General features: G+C 41.9%; 1 protein-coding gene and 2 non-coding genes across 3 annotated transcripts in view; 2 read left to right on the forward strand and 1 right to left on the reverse strand.

The window, feature by feature from the left end:
- The window catches only part of LOC140188855 (uncharacterized), a 631,689-nt gene that overhangs the window by 335,742 nt on the left and 268,761 nt on the right, over positions 1–27,186 (reverse strand). The window lies entirely within an intron of this gene.
- trnaa-ugc (transfer RNA alanine (anticodon UGC)) lies at positions 16,725–16,796 on the forward strand. Its single transcript has one exon. It is a non-coding gene; the product is annotated as a tRNA-Ala (tRNA).
- On the forward strand, positions 22,684–22,765 carry trnas-aga (transfer RNA serine (anticodon AGA)). The gene has a single exon. It is a non-coding gene; the product is annotated as a tRNA-Ser (tRNA).

Consider the following 27,186-nt stretch of genomic DNA (forward strand, 5'->3'; position numbering starts at 1 on the left):
TTATACAGACTTCGTCTCATTGTACAAGGAAGAATCTCAATGTTCAGAGAATGTTTACTGGACCAATACCGGCAGTGGGCTGGTTGTCCGATGAGGAAAGTCTGGGCATGTGTTTTCTGTTTGTCCTGTCTCCATGTGCTTATAAGACCAGAAGATACAGGAGCAGAAGTAGGCCATTCAGCCCATTGAGTCTGCTCTGGCATTCAATCATAGGCTGATCTAATTCTTCCAGTCATCCCCACTCCCATCACTTCTCCTCATACCCTTTTATGCCCTGGTTATTCAAGAACCTATCTATCTCTGCTTTAAATGCACCCAAAGACTTGGCCTCCACAGCCGCTCGCAGCACCAAATTCCACAGCTTTACCACCCTCTGACTAAAGTAATTTCTCCACATCTCCGGTCTTAATGGACATCCATCAATCCTGAAGTTATGCCTCTTGTCCTGAAACCCCCTACCATGGGAAATAAGTTTTCCATATCTAATCTGTTCAGGCCTTTTAATGTTTCTATGAGATTCTCTTTCATTCTTCTGAACTCCAAGGAATACAGCGCAAGAGATGCCAGACGTTCCTCATATGGTAAACCTTTCATTCCTCGAATCATTCCCATGAATATTTTCTGAACCCTCTCCAATGTCAGTATATCCTTTCTAAAATAAGGAGCCCAAAAACTGTGCACAAGACTGTAAGTGTGGACTAACAAGTGCCTTATAGAACATCAACATCACACCCTGCTCTAATATTCTATACTTCTAGAAATGAGTGCAAAAATTGCATTTGCCTTCTTCACCACTAACTCAACTTGGAAGTTAAACTTTAGGGTATCCTGCACAACACATCCCAAGTCTCTTCGCATCTCGGCATTTTGAATTCTCTCCCCATCTAAATAATAGTCTACCTTTTTATTTATTCTACCAAAACGCATGACTATACGCGTTGCACCATTGTATTTCATTTGCCGCTTCTTTGCCCATTCCCCTAAACTATCTAAGTCTCTCTGTAGGCTCTCTGTTTCCTCAACACTGCACGCTTCTCCACCTGTCTTTGTATCATTGGCAAATGTAGCTACAAATATATTAATCCCACAGTCCAAATCATTGACATACCTCATAAAAAGCAGCGGAGCCAACACCAACAACCGTGAAGACCACTGGTAACCGGCAGCCAGCCAGAAAAGGATCCTTTTATTCCCAATATGTTTTCCGCCGATAAGCCAATTCTCCATCCATTGGCAACTAGAACCAGGGACCAATATTTCATGATTTGAGCAAAAGATCAAAAGATTCTTTTCTGAATCTTAATGCATCCTCAGACATTGGAATTCATTAACTGACAGTTTTTTTTTTTTTGTCTTTTTGGATCATATCCTTGTATGCTTTTAAGGGAAAGAGAGTGGGACAGTTTATAAGGAGGGGGTGTAATGTTCCTGTGGGAAAACAGGAACATGGAGTTTAATGTTGAAACATGACAGCCGTGACCTTATTAAATGACAGAGCAGGTGGGAAGGGCTGAGTGAGGACTCCTCTCCTCATTTGGATGTTGGTGTGAGCCTGTGGTGTGCTGACCAGGACTGTACACAGAGCTCCAGCTGTGACCCCAATTGTGTTTATACAATTCCACCAGAGCTCCCTCCTCTGCCATTCTGTACCTGCAGCTAACAAAAGCAAGCCTTTCATCCGCTTTTTAAACCCATCGAATGCTCCGTCCTTCTAACCTGAGGAATCATTCCACATGCTCTCCCTCTGACCCTCTATTCTTCTACAGATTCCACAATGTACAGTCTGTTTCCTCGCCTTGTTTGGGCTCCCCACCTGCATCACCTCACCTCCCAGATTAAATTCCACCTGCCTACCTGTCCAGTCCACTGATACCTTCCTGTAGTCCTCAGCTTCCCCCCTTACTCTCACCCACATGGCCAACTACACTGGACAACAAATATTTTGCTTCCTGATTACTTTTAGGTATGTATATCTTATGGATTTGGACTGCTGAAATTGAAGATCACTATGCAATGTTCCTATCACACACCATCTCTTTGGAATTGCCTATATTTTTATATTTCAATTCATAATTCAAGTCAGATTATTTGATGCCAATATTAAGGGAGGCATTTGTGTTGGTCCACAAATCAAGCAGGCCAGCAATAACAGGCAATTCAAACAACTTCTATTGGGACCAGAGAAAATCGCATGGAAGGCATTCAAGGAAGTGGTTGAAAATATTCAATATTTTCCCAGGGACCAGGGAAATATTGACCAGCTGTGGTTCACTGTAACTGTTGTACTGGAAATATGTGTCTGGGTCCTGGGCTCAGTGTGAGACTGAATATCTCTGCTGTCTGAGACTGTGGAACAAATGAGCTGTCAGTGCCTCTGTGCTCAGTAACACATCTCGTGTGTGAGAGATGGAGCCACTGTTTTGTTCATTGAGCCTTGGCAAGAGGGAACATTGACGTACATTTGAAGTCTTTCCTGCAGGTAGGAAAAGGAAAGTGAAAGAGGTAAAAGGCAGACACTGTGTGAAGTGACTGGTGCAGCCAGTGCCAGTGTGTGAGGCCACTCACAGCCTGCAGCTCTCAGCTTCTTCTGAGCAGCAGATGGAGGAGCTCCAAACCAAGGAGGAGACAGACAAACCCCACCACTTCCCGGTACGGATCCGGATGTGGAACAGAGGGATGGACACAACATTCATTTCCCATGGGATTCACCACTCAGAATACTCACTGTCCAGCAACAACAGACATTGGGAAATGGGCTAATGGGAAACTGTCTTCCCATGGTCAGGGGAGAGGAAGTAGCAATTATAGTCACCAGCAACTTCTTCCCACTCCGCCACACTCGCCGTGGCCCAATCCCAGCGCAGCAATTAATTCTCACTCCACATTCAAGCTACAAGACCTAGGCCTCTGCAACTGGATCCTTGACTTCCTAACCGGAATACCACAATCTGTGCGGATTGGAATATCATTTCCACCTCACTGACAATTAACACTGACACTCCACAGGGCTGTGTGCTTATCTCACTGCTCTACTGTCTACTGGTAGCAGCAGAGATACAGAGGAGCAGATTGGGAGGCAGATTTTGGAAAGGTTCAAAAGTAACAAGGTTGTTATCATGGGTGACTTTAACTTCCCTAATATTGATTGGGACCTGATTAGTTCCAAGGGTTTAGATGGGGCAGAGTTTGTTAAGTGTGTCCAGATTCTGCAGGGAGCGCTCATGGAGTGAGGTCGTCTCTTTGGCTTCACTCCATTCCCGTTATCCTTTTTTTTAACCTATGACCTCCTTGATCTAATTAACTTTAAGTACACCAGAATGATTTACTTTATCTTCTTGATTTACTGATTAATTGATTTCCTTTTGTCAACTGTAACTCTCGAGCTTAGAGAAATGAGTACGAGATCTAGAATTAAAAATGGGAAAGACGGTGATGGGAACGGAGGAAAGAAGAAAGGTGATTCTAAACAAACGGAATTAACTTACGAAGTTATGGAGGAAATGTTTGAGCAGCATCGGATAAAGTTATCTGAAAGTTTAACTGCTCAATTTGAACAACATCGCCAAAGCCTCAATGAAGATTTAAAATCAATCACGGACTCTTTGAAATCCCTGGATTCCGATGTTCAAAAACACGATGCAAAAATTTCTGAACTGTATACTAAATCTCAGAAGACGGATACAAAAGTTGAGATCTTAGAGAAGAATCTAGCTTCGACTACTAAACAACTCCAACAAATTAAATCCAAAGTTATTGATCTTGAGAATCGATCGAGAAGGCAAAACCTACGTTTAATTGGCTTACCCGAGGATGTTGAGGTTGGAGACCCTGCAATATTCTTTGCTCAACTCATAAAGGATTCATTCGGTTCAGTTTTTCCCAACGATCCTCCATTACTCGACCGCGCCCATCGTATACCGTGGCCAAAGTCGGCAGCGGCTGTTTCCAAACCCAGACCACTTACTCTTCGTTTCCATTATGTCAATGTTAAAGAACAACTTCTCCAGACTGCTCGTCGACAAGGGATGATAAAGTATCGCCAGCATTCCTTCAGGATAGTTCAAGATTACAGTCCTGAAATGATGAAGGAACGGCTGACTTTTAAACCTCTAATGTCGGAATGCGATCAACAAAATCTCAAACCGGCACTATTGTATCCTGCACGTCTCAGAATCTCTCTTCCCGATGGAAATCGTCGTGTCTTCCACTCTACAACTGCCGCTCGAAGGTTTTTGGATGATAATTTCCCATCTGATACAGACATTCTCTCTGAATTCGTGTCGGGTGCTTCCAGCACCATTTTTTTTTCTTTCTTTCTGGTGTTTTTTTTAAATAAATCTTTTACTACCGTGTGATGAAGGTTTTTTTATAAGTCCAAGATTTTTGTTCTTTATTTATTACTATAGTTGTTATTCTATAACTTATATAGAATACTTATCTCCTGTGAATAACATCATTTTCCTTTAGTTAACCTTTTGTTTTAAGGTTTCCTTTTTCGTCATCATTAATGATCTGATCCGACGATCATTTTTCGTTATATGTTTCCTATTTTTGGTTTTCGATTAATTAAAATGGCGACTTGTCTTTCTTTTTGTATAACCTCCTCTGTTTTTTTTCGGGACGCCATGTTCTTATGCTTCTTCTTCCCATAATCCTTTTTTTTTCCTTTTGGAAGTGATTTTTTTATTTGCTCGTCTATAACTAATTATACGTATTGACTAAGTTTTTTTTACTTCATATATTTTAGTAATTTTTACTATGTAGACTAATTATTATACTGGTTATTTTTTACATATATTAGTCTCTGGGAGGTCACCTATTTAACATATATTTTTGGAGTTGCTCCCTGCAGAAATGGGGTTAGAGTTAGTTTTAGTTAGAGCTTTCTTTAGCCGTCTTTGGCTTAGTTCGGGGTTCTTGAGGTTGGGAGATGGGATAGTCTTTTTCTTTTCGATTTTTTTTTTCTATTGGGCTGATTCAGAACTACAAAGATGTCCGCAGTGTCGAGATTTCCGGTTCCTCTCTAATCATGTATTCCTCTTCCGATTTCATGAGCTCACATTATGGTTAACCCCTTACTCACCAAAGGGTTAATTCTTAATTATGGCTCATACTATTAATTTTGTCTCTTGGAATACAAATGGTTTAAACCATCCAATAAAACGGAAAAAGGTTTTCAAAGTGTTCCAAAGACTGAATGCTCATATTATTTTTGCACAAGAGGCTCATGTAAGGAAAGAGGACAATCAACTCTTCTTTCAGTTTTGGAAAGAAAAACAATACCACTAAAATGCTCAAGCCAAAATTAAAGGCGTTTCAATTTTTATTGATCCTTCAATTACATTTATTCATCAAGACATTATTTCAGATCCTAATGGTAGATTTCTGTTAATTACTGGGGTACTTTTTAATCAAACGGTCGCTATAGTTAATGTTTACGCTCCTAATGTGGATTATCCTGAATTTTTTAAACACTTATTCACTTCCTTTCCTAACTTCAACGAGTACATGTTGATAATGGGCGGTGATTTTAATTTATGTTTGAATCCCATGTTGGACAGATCCATAGCTAGTCCGGCTTTACCGAATAAGTCGGCTACTATTATTTACTCTTTTATGTTGGATTCTGGGATTTCAGAAATTTGGAGATTTCTACATACAAACGATAAGGAATTCTCCTTTTTTCAGATGTTCATCGTTCTTTTTTCTCGAATTGATTATTTCTTGATTGACTCTCGTTTGATTTCATATGTAGTTGATTGTAATTATGACAGTATTGTTATTTCAGATCATGCTCCAATGAAACTTTCCATCAAGTTAATGGACACCTCTTGTACTAGCAGACAATGGCGATTTAACCCTATTTTGCTTCAAGATCAGGACTTTGTCAAATTTATAAAGGGGCAGATTGATTTCTTCTTTTCAACTAATACTACGGAAGAAATTTCCAATGGAACTGTTTGGGACGCCTTTAAAGCTTATATCCGTGGTCAGATTATTTCCTATTCGGCTGGTTTGAAAAGACGTGTTAACAATGAAATACTTCTGTTGGTTGATAAAGTTAAAGAAGTCGATAAAATATATGCTATTTCTCCCAGTAAGGAGCTGTACAAACACAGAGTTGAACTCCAATTGGATCATAGCTTATTATTAACATACTCGATCGAAAATCAATTAATGAGAACTAGAAGTGATTTTTATATTCATAGCAATAAATCGGGTAAATTACTGGCTAACCAATTGAAATTTGATTCGGTTAAATGTCAATTTACTAAGATTCGTAAACAGGATGATACTTTCACAGTTGATCATGCTGGGATAAACCAAACCGTTCAAGAATTCTGTACCTCTTTATATCATTCTGATTTTCCTCATGATTCTAATTTCATGCATGATTTTTTAAGTAAATTGAGTTTTCCGAAATTATCACCCGAAGAGTCCCTATCATTAGAAGCTTCCATTTCAGAGGAAGTTTCAGAGGAATCTCATCATTGAATTCCGGTAAAGCACCCGGTCCGAATGGGTTTACAGTGGATTTTTTTTTCCTCCATTCTTTCTTCTAAGTTGTCTAGAATATTCAAGGAAGCAATCAGTTTAGGTAAATTACCACAATCGTTTTATGAAGCCTCTATTTCCTTAATTCTTAAAAAGAATACAGATCCTACTGATTGTGCATCATACAGACCGATATCTCTTCTGAATGTAGACTCTAATTTTTTTTCAAAAATTCTAGCAACTAGATTGACGAAGGTGTTACCTCAAATTATTTCTATGGATCAAACTGGATTTATTAAAAATCGCTATTCATCCTTTAATATTAGGAGGTTAATGAATATTGTTTATACCCCCCTCATTTACTACCCCGGAATGTATTACCTCATTAGATGCTGAGAAAGCCTTTGACAGAGTTGAATGGCCTTATTTATGTAACGTTCTTGAGAAATTTAATTTTAATTTGACATTTATATCTTGGATTAAATTGTTATATTACTCCCCGGTAGCTTCGGTTTGTACAAATAATTATAGATCTCCTCTTTTTCGTCTTTTTCGTGGCACTAGGCAAGGTTGCCCTCTTAGTCCTTTACTATTCAATATTGCTCTTGAACCTTTAGCAATTGCTATTCGTGACTCGCCAAATATTGTTGGTATTACCCGTGGAAACGAAATACATAAATTATCATTATATGCAGATGATTTGTTTTTATACATCTCTAACCCGGAGAAGTTAATTCCTGCTATCTTAGATCTGTTAGCTCAATTTAGCAACTTCTCTGGTTACAAATTGAATCTTAATAAGAGTGAATTATTCCCTTTAAATAAGCATGTACCTACTTATGGACGTTTACCATTTAAATTGGTTACTGATTCATTTATATATTTAAGGATAACAATTACGAAAAAAATATAAAGATTTATTTACAGCTAATATTTTACCTTTAATTGATCAGATTAAACTGTTATTTACCAAATGGTCGCCAATCTCTTTGTCTTTGATTGGTCGGATTAATGTTATTAAGATGATCATTTTGCCCAAATTTTTGTATATATTCCAATCGGTTCCAATTTTTATCCCAAAATCTTTTTTTGGTAACGTAGATTCAAAAATTTCCTCATATATTTGGCAGAATAAAAATCCTAGGTTAGGTAAAAGGTATCTACGGAAATCTAAAAAGGAGGGGGGGGCTCGCCCTCCAGAATTTTATATTCTATTACTGGGCAATTAATATTCGATATTTAAAATTTTGGTTACAAGATTTGGACGCATCTTTAAACTCTCATTGGGTAAATCTTGAATCTAATTCATTGCAAGGGTTTTCCTTGGGTTCGGTTTTAGGAATTTTACTTCCTTTTACTTCTTTTAAATCATATAAACAAATGAACAACCCAATAGTTAAGCATACTTTACGTATATGGTTTCAATTCCGAAGATTTTTTGGGTTTAATCAATTTATTCTAGCAAGTCCCATCATATAAAATTTTCTTTTTCAACCTTCCACGATGGACCAAGCTTTCTTTGATTGGAAAACCAAAGGTATAATATCTTTTCGCGATTTATTTTTGGATAATTGTTTTATGTCTTTTGATCAACTCTCTAATAAATATAACTTACCCAGATCTCACTTTTTTAGATATCTACAGATTAGAAACTTTTTAATTACTGTCTCCCCTAATTTTCCACACCCATATCCAATGGACACTTTGGAAAAAATCTTAGATTTAAATCTCTCTCAGAAAAGTGTAGTAGCAATTATATATAATATAATTACGAATTTATTTCCTGATGCTTCTAATAAAATTAAAGCTGACTGGGAAAGAGAACTTGAGATTAATATACCGACTGAAAAATGGGAAAAAATTCTTCAGTTGGTGAATTTATCCTCTGTATGTGCTAAGTATAGGTTGATACAGTTTAAAGTAGTGCACAGGGCTCATATGTCCAAAGATAAACTATCTCGTTATTACTCTTATATTAATCCAATTTGTGACAGATGTCATTCCCAGATAGCTTCTTTAACCCACATGTTTTGGTCATGTCTCTTGTTGGAGAAATATTGGAAAGATATTTTTGATATTATTTCAACGATCCTAAATATAGACTTACAACCTCATCCAATTACTGCTATCTTTGGACTACCAATGATAGACTTAAATAATTTAACCTCTTCATCACGAAGGATGATTGCATTTCTTACTTTAATGGCTAGAGGTCCATTTTGTTGAATTGGAAAGAGATTAACCCTCCTACTGTATTTCTTTGGTTTTCACAAACTATGGTCTGTTTGAATTGGGAGAAAATTAGAAGTGCAGTTTATGACCCTTCCATTAAGTTTGAAAAAACTTGGAGGCCATTCATTCAGCATTTTCATATGATGTAATTTGACCATTTCCAAACTTGTTTTATCTCTCTGTACTGTTGTTGCAGGGGAATGGAGTCGTCGACACTAAGGTTTTCTTCTTTTCCATTTTTAAGTTGTTAGTTTTGCCCAAATCTTTTAGTTTAGTTGATTAATTTTGTTTTTCTTTGGGGATGAGGTTTGTTTCTTTTTTGTTTTGTTTTTTTTTTCTTTTTCATGATTTTTTTTTCTAGTTTTTTTTTGCTTTGTATTATCCGTTGTTAGTTCTACATGATTGGGAGCTTTGTTAATTTACACTATTTGATTTTACAATTACTTTTTTTAAGTGTAACAATATATCTCCTACTATCTGTATTATTGCTATGTTTTGTTTCTATATTTTGAAATTAATAAAAAGATTGAAAAAGAAAGAAAAGGTTCAATCTCTTTCTCTAGATGTTCCCTCAGCGAGTCTGTATCTCAGCGCCGATCGGAGTTACACTCAGTGACCGAATCCATCACTCCGAACCCATTAAACCGGGACTATTGCTGTGAGTTATCAACGCCCAGCCCGTCCCCTTCAGTGCGTATGTCTGACTATGTGGAGAAGACAGGCAAAGGAACACATGAAACAATTTGTACAGAACAATCCGAGTGGACGTATGTTTAATTGTGGGTTTATATCCATGCCGCCCATCCTGCAGTTCCCAAAACCTCCGCTCAGAGTCTCATAAAGCGAATTGGGGGAAGGTCTGGCTGAGCTTCGATCAGTGCTGACAGTGGAACGCATGCGCGGCGTGGCTCCGCCCTTGTACCTGATTGACACTGTACAGCGGAAGACATGCGCAGTCCCATTCCCTCACCCAACGGCAGCAGCGGCTTTAAAGCAGCAGGGAATGGGGAGCACCCGGGCCCGAAGCGGTAAATTGTGGTGGTGGAGCGGAGAGATCCGGGGGACACCCCGGCCCGGCAATCGCAACTAAGTTCCAGAATGCGACCGGTCACGGGACGAGGGGGAGACAACCGGAGAGTGTTGGGGCGACAGTGATCGATGCTGGGAATTCAGAGGGGATGTTCTGTTATAGTATGGAATGGATTTTGGCAAGAAATACAAGGACAATGCTTCGAAGGAACGGGTTTGGATGAGGAGGGTCCTCCGGTAAGGGCAGAAGGACTGGGGTAGAAGATGCTGTGGATTTCACGGTAATGATCACTTTCATATCTTATTGTGATAAACATCTTCATCCTGGTCGACTAACTAAGGGAATTCAGAAGGATATTGGTAAAGTCAGCAACATGTCTAAGCAATGGTTTGGAGTCGGCTACACGTGCTGTTTCAAAACAACAGGAGAAAATACTGAAAATGAAGTCTCTGGACGGAAGTAAAGTTGTCAGTACGTTGTGTGAGAAACGAAGGTTCGGGGTGTGTTATTTCAGTAGTGCCCCTATGTGTTTGTGTACGGACGATAGTAGGACAACCTACGACGGGGTAAGGTAGCTTTGGCTAAGAGATTGCAGACTTGGAGAGAAAGGGAAGTGTTTCCCTGTTCTCTTGTTGTTTTTTTTTCTGATGAATGGCGACCGTAAAACGTATATTTAGGCTGCATTATTTATTCTGTCAGACGGTATGACAGAATAACTAACTTAAAACGGAGATAGATAGGTTCTTGATCAGCCAGCGCATCGAAAGGTATGGGGAGAAGGCAGGGGAGTGGGGATGACTGGAAGAATTGGATCAGCATAGGTTGCCTTAGCTATGTTTCACCTGTTTCAACTGAAACTGGCCCCGCCCTCCCAGGGGCTCCCAACTGACGTTCAAATATTTAATGCACAGCTCCCAAACGCCACAATATTCTCCTGCTATTCCCAGCCGAACCACCAGTGGGCGCTCGCTGACTGACCTCTGAGAAAATACAGTAAAACATTTACTTCAATTGTAAACATTGCTGCTAGCAAAGAATGAGAGAAAGTGAAACGCTCCTATCCCAGTGGCGCTGAAAAACGTAAAATATTACACCCCAAAACAGAACGTCTAAATAGTCTCCCAAAAGTTGCATCTTTCTTTGGTGCAGCATCTCTAAAAGGCCCGCCGGCTGCAATTGCTGCTGCACCACCGTCACAGCATGGGGCTGTAAGCCAAGTGACAGTGTAAGCAGTACAGAAGATGTTAATAATCAGAGAAATGAAAATAAGAAGAAAAATTCTACTCAAACAGATGGTGATAGTGATGACCAGACTTTGTTTGATGAACAAGCACCACAGCATGATGACAGTCCTACAACTGAGACAGGTGAGGGAGATGCCGCCACCAGCACACCAGACAAAGAGAAAGCCCCACTAACATTCACAGAGACCGACCCCGCACGTTGGGCCAACGCATATTACCAGTGACCAACAGATCGACATTGTTAGGAGAGGTCCCGTTCAGTTAGAGGACATTAACTTTCCACAGAGCCATTCACGCCATCGTTTTACCAAGGACAGATATCTTATGAAGATGAAAAATGGAGAAACCATTCGCAGGTCATGGTTAGTGTACTCAGAATCATCTGATTCAATATTCTGTTTCTGCTGTAGCCTATCTGGCAAGCGAAATCACAGTCTCACTTGCGGAGGTTTCAGAGTGTGGGAGCGACTCACTGTCACACTCCAGGATCATGAGAAGTCAAATGCGCACCGTGACAACATGGATAGCTGGCGCGAGCTGGAACCATACTTAAAAACGCACGGTGCCATTGACAGCACGTACCGAGAAATGCAAATGGTGGGACAAAACACTGGAATGATGTCATGAAGTGGTTCATGTCCATAGTCTCTCGCCTTGCAGAACGAAAATTTGCTTTCAGTGGCCACAATCCCACCCTACATGAACCAAATAATGGGAACTTTCTCGGTCTGGTGGAGCTGCTTGCCGAGTTCGACCCAGTGATGAGCGAACATGTCAGACAAGCAGAGAAAAAAGAGATTGCTGACCACTACATGGGGAAAACCATACAAAATGTGTTAATCACACTTATTGGAGACAAGACACTGGAAGCGATAACAGAAAGTGTAAAACAATCACGTTAGTACTCGGTGATAATGGACTGCACCACTGACGCTGCACACATAGAGCAGCTCTCTGTGACACTGCGCATTGTCACATGCCAAGTAAATGTCGGAGCTACTGTTAGTAAGTATTTTCTCAGTATCCTACCAGTGCCTGACGCAACAGGTGCAGGCCGAACTGACGTGTTCTTAACGCATCTGGAGAAGTTAAGATTAGATTTATCAAAATGCAGGGGGCAGGCATATGATAAAGGAAGAAATGTGCGGGAGGAAATAGCGGGGTGCAGAAGAGGGTACTAGATAGTAACAAAAAAACACTGTTCATGCCATGCGCCAGCCACAGCCGAAACCTAGTCATTGCCGATGCTGCAAAATCAACTGTGGAGTCTGTAAGCTTCTTTGGGGTGCTGCAACGTCTATAAACACTATTCAGCTCATCGACACAGAGGTGGGAGCTGTTCAAGGATAACGTGCCACAGATGACCCTCAAGGCCACATCCAACACGTGATGGGAGCGCCGCGTGGAAAGTGTGAAAGTCCTGCGCTACCAGCTTCCCGATGGTGGCAATGTAGTCCTGTCACTGATTGAACATGCCACACGGAAAGGTGACAGTGAAACCACATCTGCAGCCAGAGGCCTAGAACAGGACATCATGTCATGGAAATTCCTGCTGACTGTTATCATCTGATACAACGTTTTACATGAGGTGAATCGTGTCAGCAAGCTGCTCCAGAGCCCGCAATTGGGAATCGATGTGCTACAGCGCGAGGTGGAATATGTTCTGAAATTTCTCAAGGAATACAGAGAGAACGGCCTTTCATTGCCCAAACAGATGCCAGAGACATAGCTGAAGTGATTGGAATGCCAATGGTCTTTCTAACTGCACGACACAGAAAACTAAACGCCAGTTCCAGTACGAATCCCAGAGTGCAGATCCTTCCCTGACAGTGGCACCCGAGGAACTGTACAAGAGAGAAATTTTCCTTTCACTAGTGGACTCTGCCATCCAAGGCATTAATGAGCTCTTCAAGCTGATGGAGTCATTTCACAGTCTGTTTGGCTTCATTTATGGAAGAAACGAAATGAAAAAAGTCACCCAACGTCGCACACCGAAAGACAGCAGCGTAAACATGAAGAGGACATTTGGTGATGTGGATGCTGAGGACCATTTTGCACGAGGTGTCGGCTGCTGTCAGTGCCGTGCCTGCAAAAGAAACCACTGGCCTGCAGATTCTGACCTACATTTACAGCAACAATCTGGTTGAACTGTATCCTAACCTCACCATTGCTCTAAGACTCGTGCTGATAGTGCCTGTGACTCTAGCCAGTCGAGAGAGAAGTTTATCGAGGCTAAAGGTCAGGAAAACGCATCTGAGGACGACCATGCTCCAGGAGCGTCTGTCAGCTCTTGCTCAGATAACAATTGAACATGAAATAACAACATCTCCGGCCACAGAAGAGTTAATTAAAGCATTCTCAGCGCTCAAGCACAGGAAGATTGTGAAGTATTAGTGGTAAGTCTTTTAACACATTTTAGTAGGAATAAAAATTATAATTAAAACAATAAAATAAACCACGTGTTTCACTCAAAATGCGTATAGGCGATTAAGCGGCGTTTCCACAAATCGTAATTTCTCTCTCCCGCTTGCGTCCCCTCTCTCTCTTACTCTCCTCCTGTTTGCTCCCCGGGACTTACGTGAGCTGTCCGTGGTTCTGAAAGAGCGCGAGGCGCAGTTTGCGGTAAACTTCCAGTAGTTAACTTTCAGACACTGATCACTGAACAAATACAGTGTGAATTTTCATTGAATATCGCATTGCTCTTGTTATTAATTTAATTAGAGGGAAATTGCTTCAGATGTTCTTATGTCAGCTGATACCTAACACATAGAGCCATTCAATGCCGACTATTTGCTGAAAAGAGCGAGGCTTTTCACTCCAAAGCAAAAAAACAATGTCATTGTTTCAGTTCTTAATTAAGAGAATTGTTTGAAATTTGTTGAGCTGTCTGTCCATTATGCTGAAAGTGCATATAATGCATCAACGTTTAAGACCAAAATTCTACCATTTTTGTTGCAAACCCACTTGAATATTGGCTTTGTTTTCTTTCTTTTTTTTTTGAGGAAGCGGGAATAGGGCCCCTGATTAATTCTTGAAACGGGCCACTAGATGCTTAACGCTGCCTATTCGACCGCGCGCGCGCGCGCACACACACACACACACACGAGATTGCACATCATCCATGCTGTTTTGTTTTCCCACAGCAGAGTGGCGCAGCGGAAGCGTGCTGGGCCCATAACCCAGAGGTCGATGGATCGAAACCATCCTCTGCTACGTCAACTGCTGCCAACAACAATTTTCCGTCAGTGCGCTGTAAAACATAAAGCCATCCCATCATTGGTAGATGCAAGGAAATCCACTGGCATTCGGCTGGAATGTACTTTTTTATGTTATCAATTTTCACTTTTGCCGAGGTTTCTGTTTAGTTGGAAATATTAACCCATTGTGCATTGAGGTATCTTAATGTTATCTATTCTCTTCAGAATTGAGCCGTGTCTTGTATAAAAACAGACAAATGCTGAAAACACGCAGTGTGTAGGCAACATTTGCAGAAAGGCGAAGAGATTTAACCTTTCCAGTGGATGCCCGTTCGTCATAACTGGGAAAGGGAGAAAACAATCAACACACACAAAATGTTGGAGGAACTTAGCAGTCCAGGTGGTAACTATAAAAAAAAAAAGCTCAGTAGTTCGGGCAGCATCCGTGGAAACGATCAGTCACCGTTTCGGCCCGGAACCCTTCGTCAGGACCTGCAGCGTTCCATCAGGACAGGAGAAATAGATGAGAAGACCATGCATAGGAGTCAGTCTCTCTCTCTCTCTCTCTCTCTCGATTTACCAATCGTTCCCTGCATCGATTACTCAGACAATAAATCCTGTTGGGGAATGCTCTTCATCCCAATGCACCACCAGACACAAATTGGAGCGGGTCCTCCGGCTAGTGCTCGACAAAGAAGTAGCTAAACCGGAAATGATTTCCGAGTCCTCTCCGGTCGCAGAGAAAGAAATGTATTTCTGAACAGCGCCACTTTCGCAGTCGCTGAACAAATATCGGTTTGACCCCTTGAGATCCCGTGTGTTCGGACATCTGAATGACAGATCGCACTTTCGCGCTGGTTTCTCGTCACTGGTTAGTATACCCGCCCGTCATGGAAAAGACGGGGTTTTCATTTCCCCGACGAGGAAGTAGTTTTGCTGTTTCCATATTAAATGTGATTTCAAACCGAATTTTCAAAGCAAAAAGAAAAGTGTCAAGGCGGTTAAATCGGAGTTTGATGTTGAAATGATCTCTTCATCGGGGATGTGGAACAGTCCGGTCTGCAGTGACCCCGGGAAGGGAAAATCTCGCGATCGGTGTTCAGCTTCTTCAGATATCCCCTCAGCGACTCTGTATCTCAGCGCCATTCAGTGTAACCCTCAGTGACAGAGTCCCATGTTCGCTAAAATATTTCCATCATCCACCTCTGCGATGCTTTAAACTTTAAGCAAAGGCCGGTCTTACGCTCGATTTAAGGAGTCCGGTTCAACGAGTTAGAAAGGAGGAGGAGAATGAAACCGACGCCTTCGCCCAGCTCAGGCCACCCTGCAGAAACTGAGTGAGATTCTCTCCTCCAACTCCGCGCCCAGAGCTCAGGGTGAAAGGTCATCGACCTGAAACATGAACTCTGTTTCTCCCTCCACAGACGCTCTCTGAGGTGTGGAATATTTCCGTCAGTTTCGGATTTTACTTCAGTAATTGTCCTGTTTTCTCCGACGCCGGGATCGATACACGTCCCATACGTTCCGGACACAGTAATCACATTCAATGTAAAATGCCCTTCTGCCTGGCCTGCCCAGTTGTGAGGAGTATGTAATCGCGGCCGAATCGTTTGCAGATGCGATATGAATTTATTGGGAGTTCTCTGCGAAGCTTCTAAATCGGACAAATATTTGTTCCTCACGTTTTCTTTTTATGGTGTTCGCGACTCTCTGATGGAAATCATTCATTCATGCAGATTGTGAAAATCGGTGTCCTAGCATCGACTAATAGTCAACATCGTCCAACAAAGAAATGGATTATTTAATCCGTTTTTACTCCCTGTTTTGGTGGCGCAATCGGTGAACGCGTTCGGCCGAAAGGTGGTGGTTCGAGACCACCCAGGATATTAGGCGATCCAGCAGCTTTTACCGTGCATTTTATTGACTGCTGGGATAGGCTGTTCTCTCCGCGGGGGATGGATGGGGAGATGCTCCCTTTCTTCTGCTGTACAGAGTTCAGTGAGGATTTGTTTTTAATTTTTTTATCACGTACCCAGATACAATATGTGACAAAAAAGATTCCCTTTCATACATTCCATGCACATCAAATCACTGCCCAGTGCATTGAGAGAGAACACGATAAATGAACAATAAAATGCAGAATAAAATGGAACATCGACAGAGAAAGCACAGTGCGGGTAAATAACAAGTTGGAGTGTCATAATGGGGTAAATTGTGAGGTCAAGCGTCCAATTTTTTTCACAAGGAAAGCATTTAATAGACATAACAGCGAGATTGAACCTATCCTTCAGAATGTCTTACGTGCTTTCTTTTCCGTGCTGATTCTGCTGGAATCTCATTGGTTTCATTCCACAAAAATTATCATGGTGTTCGGGAAGAGAATTGAACAAGGATCAAGTATGATCGCACTGGATGGTGGAGCAGACTCGGGGCCGAATGACTGTGGCCATCAGCCATTATCTGTGTTGCACTGCTCAATTGTGATATGCAGGAAGGTTTGGACCTGAACACTTCTGTATTTTAAGTGGGGATGTAGCTCAGTGGAAGAGCGCATGCTTTGCATGTATGAGGTCCCGGGTTCCATCCCCGGCATCTCCACGCTAGTGAGCTGGAATTTTGAACAATGCAAAGCTCCAACCTAATCATCAGGTTTGCAGTCGGCACAATGGTGGTACAGCGATACAGCGGCACATGTAAAAGAGGTAGACTGAGTCTCAACGTGGACAAGAGAAGACAGAGCATCTCTATAAGATGATTCATTAAGAAGGTGCAAGCTCAGCGCTCATTACCGCAAATAAACGGCTTCGACAGAGAGAGAGAGAGCGGACCACCAAACCCGCCCTCTGAACACGACAGAGAACACCAAGAAAGCGCACCGGTGTGTCCACTTCCTGGGGAGACTGAAGCCAGTGAGACTTCCCCAAACCCCTATTCTAATATGTTTTTATTTTACAGGAGCATCACTGAAGGAGTTCTAACTACTTGCTAAACAGTCAGATACGAGAATCATAAGGCATCGGACGGCTAGACCCTGCAAAGGAGAGCGACCCAGTGATTTGCGGGCAATTCAAAACTGACGGAATTCTGATCTTCATTCGATCATATGGACGGATGAGGAGGTGAACAAGACTCGGCATTTGACAACATGAATCCGCGAGTGTTGGTGTATTCTCCGCTGCACCTCAGACTGCTGTCGCTGCTCGTTACGCCGGAGACGGACCGAAATAGCAACAAAAATGGAAGAGGAACTCAGCAGGCCAGGCAACATCTCCGCTCGAAACAGCGACTGTTTACTCCTCCCCAGAGATGCTGTCTGACCTGGTGATTTGCTCCGGCATTCTGCGTTCTGGATTTGCAGTATCTGCGGAATCTCCTGTGTTTATAACCGAAACAACCGCCCGCTGACAAAAAGAAGGAAGGCAAGGAGACACAGAGGGAGATAACCAGTGTGTCTGACAGCAGGGCCGTAGGAATAGGGTCAGAATGATAATGAAAATCAGATCCGTTGCTGAAATGTTGGGGACGGGATATCCGGCTGGGCCGGAGCACAGAGACCGGATAATAACCGGGCGGGGTAGGAAGTGATGGACAGGGAAAGGAGGACGGGGGGAAGGAAGGTAAAAGCGTAAGAGAGACAAGAAGAAATTAGACAGAGAAAATAACCCAACAAACAGAACAATAGATAATCGGGGGAAAGCGTCAAAATAACAAATAAAAAGACAGGAAAAGAAGAGAGATATTTACCTATCAGCAGAATGGCGCGGCAGGAATGTGCTGGGCCCGTTATCCAGAGGCCGACAGATTGAAACCATTGTCTGTTGTTCTTCAGCAGAATATTTTACCGCAAATCGCTGTCACGTCACCTGTGAACACAGCACACATTTCACTTAAAAAGAAAAACTTGTGTTTCTAACTTAAAATTCCCGTCTGCTCACTTCATCACTTTCCGAGATTTGTTGAGAACTTCGCGGGTAAATCGACGATTGCTGTTGTGCTCAGCGTTTGTCCAACACATCTTGTTCTCCGCTGCAGGAAGCTGTGTCTGGTATTGAACAGATTGAGCAGACAATGCTGGAAACACTCATCTCCTCAAGAAACATTTGTGAGTGATGAATCGGGATTAACCTTTTCTGATCGTGACACTGAATTAGAATGCTGAGAGAAGAAGATAGCTTTTAGTCTCAAAGAAGGTGAGAAGTTGGGTGGGAAGTGAAACGGGGGTCATCTCAGATAGGGCGAGACCAATACACGATGACGGTAAGGCAAATCGGAAAGAGAAACACTGGGCTAAAATGGCAGAAGAACGACGGGCAGAAACGTTCATTTCATAGAGAAGGAAGTGATGTGGCTGAGTGATTCCAGGCCCAGACGTTTATGTGACAAGTGCTGAAAAACAGGTACAACTCACGGCAATCGCCGGGAATCGAACCCGGGTGAGCTGCTTGAAAGGCAGCTGTGCTCATCCCTATACCACTGTCGCTCCATGTTGCGGGAGTTTCGAGGAGTGAAGCGGCTCCCATGGTCCATGTGATTCTACCAGATCCCGATCTGCTCTCTGCCGGATGAAACCACACCATGCGGCAGGTTTTATTTTATTGCGGCCGGTTGATATCGCAATCCCTATACAGACGAGAGTTATACAACAGCTAATACAACCAGCGATCGGACTGAGTGAGAGCCGAACTTTCAGAGAGTCGCAGAGCTGCAAATGGTGCCTGTCTCATACATCAGCAAATGGGAAAACAAATTCTGATCGCGCATGTTCTTTAGAAAAGCCGAAAAAACTGTAAGTGTGAGTTGAGTTTATAAATAAATAAATAAATAAACAAACAAACAAACAAATAAATAGTTAAATAAACAGATAAATAAATAGATAGATAGATGATAGATAGACAGATAAATAAATAAATAAATAAATAATCCATCAATCAATCAGGCAGACAAACAAACAGATAGATAAATAAATAAATAGATAGATAGTTGGATATATAGATAGACAGATAACACCCAACAATCACATTGCTGGAATTATATTGCAATTCTCTCCATAGCTGGCAGAAGATTGAGGGCAGATCTGCTGGAAAATCACACAGAAATATCATGCGAATAGGGTTACAGCAATCAGACATTGCAACCTCTCCAACATTAACCTGATTATTTTTGTGTGAGAAATGGAATTCTCGAAGTGCAACTGGAAGAGTATTTTTCTTCCAGTCCATAGGTAGTCCGACTATTGTTAACAGTTGGACTGTTAGACTGTCACGTTAGGTCACGGGAGGTAACTTTGGATTTCTACTTTGGAGATAGAACCGAGCAGCTCGAAAGTTGCTATGGTGACCGACAGCACATTATTGTTGTTACTTTCAAGGACAGCTCTGCTTGGTTGCATGTCCTCACAGACAAAGGAAAGAGGGGCTCTTTGAATGGCAGGTGATGTTCAGCCTGGTGGGCTAAATGGGAGGTCAGATGATACAGACCTCAGACACATGATCTGGACACTGAATGAGCATTGCTGTGCCCGCAGAGAAAGTGGGTTTTGGAGGATCGATCTGGCGGATCGATCCAATTGCTCTTGCAGTGGAAGGAGAAGGGGTTGACTGTTGGGGAGTTGTCTATGTGTCCACATTTGCCGGGGTGATAGCTCCACCACAGGAAGACCGATCCCGCGGTTAAAGTCACAGTCGGTGACTTGTGAAGGATTTCGGAGGACGACGAGAAGATCGACAGCATCAGCTCAGCTGAAGACTCAAAGCTGCCTCTCTATCCATCGCTACTCCACTAAGTACCACGAACTGAACTGAACTGAACTGAACTTTACTCATCATCGTAAGATTGTATCTTTTTTTTCGTAGACTTAAAGAAGCTTGTTTTTTCGTACATATATTTCCAGAATGACTGATATACTTACTTTTATACAATCATTGCTAACCTGTTTGATTTATCTTCACATAGATTACTGTATTGCATAGTTATTAATACATATTATTAGTTTATAGCAATAGTAGACTCCAAAGTGTTTTCCATCTCTACTGGTTCCTTATTCCCGTCACGGGGTTCGTGACAATTATCCCTGCGTAAACGACAACGTAACTCTGTTGACACCGGGCCAACAACTTACAACAAGAATTCTGCTGTTCCCTTTGTACCAATACTCACTCAAACTGCTTTTCCCATCTACAGCACCAAACTAGGGCATTTCAGTTGGCCAAGTGATCGATGCTTTCTTCTCCCAGTCACTGACTTGGGGGTTCTTCCTTCCGATGGTGGGTTTCTGGAAAGAGTTATCGCTCTGGCACGTTCGAAGTTCCCACTTTTATACAGTAATCATATTTTCCAGTTAAATGCTCCCATTCCAGTGTCATTGACTGTAGGCCATCTGACGGGCTTGAATTCTCCTTCTTGTTGACTCTGCTCCAGGTCAGCATCCATTTGTTGCCCTCTTCCCAGCAAGCGTCAATCGGTAATTCATGGCTCTTTGTTCCCTTTAGTAACCAGTTTGAATCACTCCAGGTAGGCATTAACCCCAACAGTCAACATTTGCATGTTATATTATATCAAAAACACCTCAGAAATAACTTCCAATTGGAAACGATCGCTTAACCCGCAAATTATCTGAAGCAACGTTGTGTTTGCTTTTAAACACAGAAATTGTCATCTCACAAAATGCAAGATGTAAAACGGTTCCACAAAATGACATCTCATTTCCAAGCACATTGCTGGGACAAAGACATTTGATATGCCTGCTTCTACTCTCCTTAAGCCATTCGATTTCGATGTTCTCTTACATATTTTAAATCCTCCGTGGCCAACATCTCCTCCCTTTCGATCTACGGAAAATCCTGTGGATCACATTATTGTTAATATGTCTCAGTGAATATAGCACAAAAGGAACAGCAGTATTCATGACTATACCAGAAAATACAGATAAGGATTTGAAAGTATTATCCTAACAAAAGCATGAAGAAACATGATAAGTGTACACTATTTCATACCATACTGTATATCGGTAATTTAACGGGAATTAGTGTTATTGGTATCTGCAGTTTAGGAAATAAATGGTACATGGATCTTAGTAATATAGAGGGCTATGCGTAACCCTACGTAATTTCTAAAGTAAGTACATGCTCAGCACAACATGTGGGCCGAAGGGCCTTTATTGCGCTGTAGGGTTTCTATGTTCCTATATTGAAACGCAATAAAACTGTATGAAATCAAACAAAATCAGCAAAAACAAATTTATAATGACATGCGGCTCGCAAACACTGAAATTATTAAAGTTCCCTTATAAACACACACTGTGTAAAATACTACGGGTAACTATTTGAAAAAGGAGCAAAGCAACGATAACATGTGAAGTAATACACATCCAAGGATGTACATTAACATTTAACCCCAGTTCCAAACTTAATTCCAATAGGGATGGATTCTGCAGAACATCATTGGCTAAACCAACGTGATACTTAATAGTCTTGGTGGACACATTCCATTGTTTACTTTGGTAAATAACTCTATCTGACTCTACTGTAATATAAAATATAGGTGGAAAGTCATAGATATATATCTAAAAAAATTGAATAGGTAGTCTTATAAAAGGTTTGGATAATACCTGCCTAATGTATTTGAAACTTAGAATTTCCTTCTTGTCAGATATGCTTGAAGTAGCAATGCGATACTTATTATTCACCACACCAAGCAAATATCAACATACATTTGCCTCATTTCCTTTACATAATCTCGATTCAGTTCTTTATTAATTCGTTCATTCTACGTGCAACCTTCAATGGAGCCTTCAACCATTCTGCGTCCTCTCATTTGTGGAAGTCGAACACCAATCTTTTCTGTACAGCAGCGTGTTTTAGTTGCTTCTCTGTGTTTAATCCATTGATATGATTTTCTCCCTTGGCTTGTTCACAACAGCTGTCCAGACTGCAGTCAAGTGAGAGGTAACTTAATAAAAACATAGTACAAAAAATATGATTTTAGCATACCTGGTTCATTACACAACATCCAAAGCGGAATTGCTTATTCACGAGTAGGCTCAACTAAAAGGACATCTGGGAGGCCTTCCACACATCCATCAACTTGATTTTCCATCTATAAACCGATTGATATACTCCGACTAAAGTAACATTGCCTTTTACACGTTTTTTTTCTAACTCCTGCTGTAAATTATAGACGACATACATATAAAACCAATATAAGACCATATAAAAAACTCCCATCGGGGTCTCCTTACCGAGCAGTTTCTTAATCCCCCCACAAGGATTCTACATCTTCCGATCCTGCTCCGCTCTGACTGAGATTCCATCTATGCAATTCAGTACACCGATTTCCTGGTGAAAGTTCATCGAGCTGAACCTGAATTCGGGTTCTCTCTTCACAGACGCTAACAGATCTGCTGAATATTTTTAACAATTCCCGCTTTTAGTTCAGGATCAACCCTGTTCATCTGACTCCGGGATTTGAATCCAGCTGTGAAGAACTTGTAGTCGTGGCCGAGTGGTTAAGGCGATGGACTAGAAATCCATTAGGGTTTCCCTGCGCAGGTTCGGATCCTGCCGACTACGTGTTTATATCGGTTTTGACTCCCTTATCCCTCCCAGGGATACAGTTTGTAAAAAGCCAGTCGAAACACCGATTTGTGTTCGCCGCCTCCAAAACCAGGAAGTGCCCCTGTGTTCCGCCTTTATTCAGATGCCTTCTACGATGCAATCAATCAGCCGCTGTTCGGCCGTTATCCGAAATGTTGGTGGTTCTGATAAAGTTTTAAGGGAATTGGGGGTTTCTCAGATTCCTGGAAATAATGGTGAAGATTGAGTGTGTGTATTCTGGTTTGAGAATGGCTGCAGTTTGAGCAGCTGTTATCTCCTGACTTCTCACACCTTTCGGTTTCGTTTTTAAATTTCAACTTTGGGTTAAGTGCCGACTATGTCTGTAACTGCATTATGTTTGAATAATGTCTCACAGATGCTTCTTTGGAGCAAGATAAAGTTTAAAGCTCACACAGACCCACAAAAGACATCTCCTAGTTTTCACACATTTTGGTTTGAACAAAGGGTGGAGATAAGGCAGGACCTTTCTTACATTCCTTTCTTAATTGCGGTAGAGTCTCTTATCTAAATGTTTAAGTTCTGCTCTATTTGAGTAGCTGGACTATCCATTGATCTGACTGCTCTTTTGCATTGAGATATTGATTGATCAATCTGTCCTGCTGACAGTTAAATGCTGAGTGTCCAGACAAGGACATGCAGGATGTGAGAATTAATTATACTCTGTTCCTTCTTTACCTCTGCCTGATGTGATTAAGTATTCTTTATCCAGTACGTTTACTTCTGTTTTAGGTGATAAAGTGGCCTTTGTCTCGGCCTATCACTGTTGATAGGCTTTCGTGACGAAGATGATGTGAAAAACTGTATCTCTGTGCTTCAACAGAGAGACTTCAGCAGCTGACTCTCTGAGTGCAGACGGAAGGTTCTCTCCCGTAACTCGCTACTAATAAAGGGGGAAAAGAATCAACTGTGGTACTTGTGTCATCACATCGGGTTGATCACCTTTGACAGTTTCAGCCTACGAGGGACGCTGCTGATCCAGTGGCCTTTGCTGTCCGTTGTGTGCGCTCTGTGCTGTCCCTAATGCATTCATTTAAAGTAGAATCCACATATAGAAAACAGAACACTACCGCGATCTGTCTTGCCTACGTTCATGTTGGCATAAACTTATGATATTGTACATGGACGATCAAACCAACAGAAATTCTTACAGGGCACCAGTGTATTTCATGTTTACATTTATGTTATCCGTACTTGAACCAGAGGGATAAATTCTCCAACTTCACTCACAACAACAGTGACTGTTTCCACAACTCATTTTCAAACTCGATGTTTCATGTTATCGACATTTTTGCTTTGTTGTTCTTATTATTACTTCCTCAGCTCACGCTGGCCTGAAGTACGGGGGTGCCGAAGCACACTCATTCCTCAATAGCTCCGGACTTTGGACCATTCTACTGGTGTATAGTATAGTGGTTTTCAGGAGATCTATAGAAATATTGCTTTTCTGGCCTAACTGCTCTCAGCTATTGTGTAGTGACTTTGAGATGATTGTTGTTGATATTACCATTGGGACAATGCACACCCTGTTCATGCTCGATAGTCTTTCGAAATTCAGCATATTTCTGGTGTTTTTCACTTGTTAATTGTTGTATGTCATGTGTGTTTGCAATGGCTATATTGATTATGTATGATGTTATTGCCTTTTAATTCAGTAATGTAATCCAGACGGATTATTATGGATTTTACTATCTGTAGAAACGGAACAGACAAGAAAAATATGGAGGACTCTGACCTGAATCTAGCACCGGTTTATATTTATAGTAAGGTATGGTGTCTTTTATGAGTTTGCATTTTAAACAAGATTTTGGTGAACGATGTTTGCCAATTGATTGTCCCTGTGTAAGTAATCAGATTGAGTTAAACTGCTGCTCCATCCTGTAATGTGTTGGATTGTTTCTGGTGTCTCTTGTTATTTTCTGAATTTATCCACTTTAATTTGTTGGGCTTTTATTATGTATTTATAACATTTTTTGTGTTAACCACCTGGCCCTGTATTGTCACAAGGAACCCCTCTGTTTCTGGGAAGAGGTCTCCAACACTGAGCCAAGCGTCCCACGTTTCCTTCTTCACATCTAGTCTTCTCAGTTCATGGGGATGTTTTCCATGGAGGGTTGTTCTTCTATTGGTTATCTTGATATTATCACCTTACGTTTCTGTATTTTCACATTCTGTTATGTTTCCTACATTGATTGACCGTCTTGTGTGCACTCTTTCATTGATCATATTCTGTTTCTTTGCACTTTTGTGAATCCACTCAAGACAATGCATCTAATGGTAGAATATCTGTTTGATAATGAATTGACTTTGAACTCTGTAGTGTTCTGTGCTGCTACACAGGACCCGGACCCTCGGTGCCCTCTAGTGGCCGCTCGCTGGTACTGCCTCACGGATCTCATTGTGACTCTCCGGGTCGTTTTGGGAGCCCAGGAGCCGGGATGTTTCGCGTCTTGTTCACATCAACGTGGAAGTTAAATAAAGCAACGACTAACTGCTCCACTGCGAAGCTCTCGCACGTCTGTCCCATTTGTACAATCGGAAACACAGTTAATTTTTCAGGCGGAAACCCAGTCGTCACCACTGGGGAAGAGAGAAAATAAGGTATTTTTCAGTTTCACACAAGGTGGGCGAACGTAATCGGGCAAAAGAAAAGCCGCGGATCTGGTGAGACCAAGTGAGTGACTGTGACTGTTATCATCGGGACTTTTGTTTCTATGTTATATGAACAACACAACTGTGGGGAATGTCCAGCACAGCAGACCATGGTATAATGAAAGGAGGGGAAAATATCTGAGTCAAAGACCAGGTGGGCGATGGTCGAATATGGGTATTGTTTCTCACAAAAGTCAGAGTAACGCACACAAAACACTAGAGGATCTCAGCATGCCAGTCAGCATCTATGGAGGGGAATGAAAACTCGAAGTGTCAGGCCGTGTTCCTTCATCAGTACTCAAAGGAGGTAGGAAGAAGCCAAGGTAAGAATGACTGGGAAAAGAAGGAGTAGAAGCTACAAGGTGATAGGTGAAGCCAGGTGAGGACGGAAGGTTGATATGTTGGGGAAAGGGGATATTGAATACTGGGAACTGATAGGTGAGGCCAGGTGAGGAAGGAAGGTAGATAACTTGAACGTGAGTATTAAAAACTGGGAGGTGATAACGGAGGCCAGGTGCGGAAGGAATGTAGATATATTGGGGAAACTGGAGATTGAAAACTGGGAGGTGATAGGTGGAGCCAGGTGAGAACAAAAGGTAGATATCTTGGTGAAAGGGCAGTATTGAAAACTGGGGGCGATAGGCGAAGGCAGGTGAGGAAGGAAGATAGATATGTGGGGAAAGGGGAATAAGTGAGAGGTGGAAAAGTAAAAAGGGTTGAAAAGCAGATATCCGATTGGAGAGGACGGGGGGAATAGAGGGAGGCAGTAGACATATGAGGAACAGTGAAGACGCAAGAGGGAATCCCGAATAGAAGATTAAAACAAAGAAAGAAGAATGGAGAAATTACCGGGTTAGAGAAATCGATGCTCATTCTATCAGGTTGAGGGCTACCCAGACGGAATATGAAGTGTTGTTCCTCCATCCAGAACGTGGCTTCACGTGACAGTAGAAGAATCCATGGATAAACATGTCAGAATGGGAATGGGCAGTGGAATTAAAATGGTTGGCCATTGGGAAATACTGCTCGTTGCGGATGGAGCAAAGTAGCTCGACAAAATGGTTCCCCAATCTATCTTGAGTTTCTCAATTGTACATCAGGTCGTACTGGGAGCACCCGATACAGTAGATAGCCCAGGCAAGCTCAGAGCTGAAGTATTTCCTCACCTGAAAGGACTGTTTAGGGCCCTGAATGTTTTGAGGGAGGAGGTGAACGGGCAGGCGTTGCAATTCTTCCGTTTGGATAAATGTCAGAAGGGAAATAAGTGTGGAGTGTGTAGTCGTGGCCGAATTATTCGATGCACCCGGAATCCATTGGGAATTCCTCGTGCAGCTACGCGTCCTGACAATGGCGTATATCCAACATTTTCTGTTTGATATTGTCCGTGACTCTCTGAAGCAAACCAATCAGTAGATTGTGACAAACCGGGTCCAGCCCAGCAGCGATTGTTGGTCACGTACGACAACGCAGAATTGAACCATTTATTCCTACTTTTCACAAAACTTGACTCTGCGGCGCACTGGTGAGCGCGTCCGGCTGTTACCGACAGGCTGGCGACCAATGATCCGGCAGATTTCTGTCTGTTGTGTTTCATTGGCAGCCGGGAAACACTGCGCTGGACGAAGGCCGGGGCTCCCTACTGCGGCCGCGATGAGAATTTAAACTCTTATATTTCAGACACATGTACCGAGATACAGTGAAAACTTCCGTTCATACTGTCCATGGAG

This window comes from Mobula birostris, chromosome 28 (genome assembly GCF_030028105.1).
Source record: "Mobula birostris isolate sMobBir1 chromosome 28, sMobBir1.hap1, whole genome shotgun sequence".
NCBI classification, from domain to species: domain Eukaryota; kingdom Metazoa; phylum Chordata; class Chondrichthyes; order Myliobatiformes; family Myliobatidae; genus Mobula; species Mobula birostris.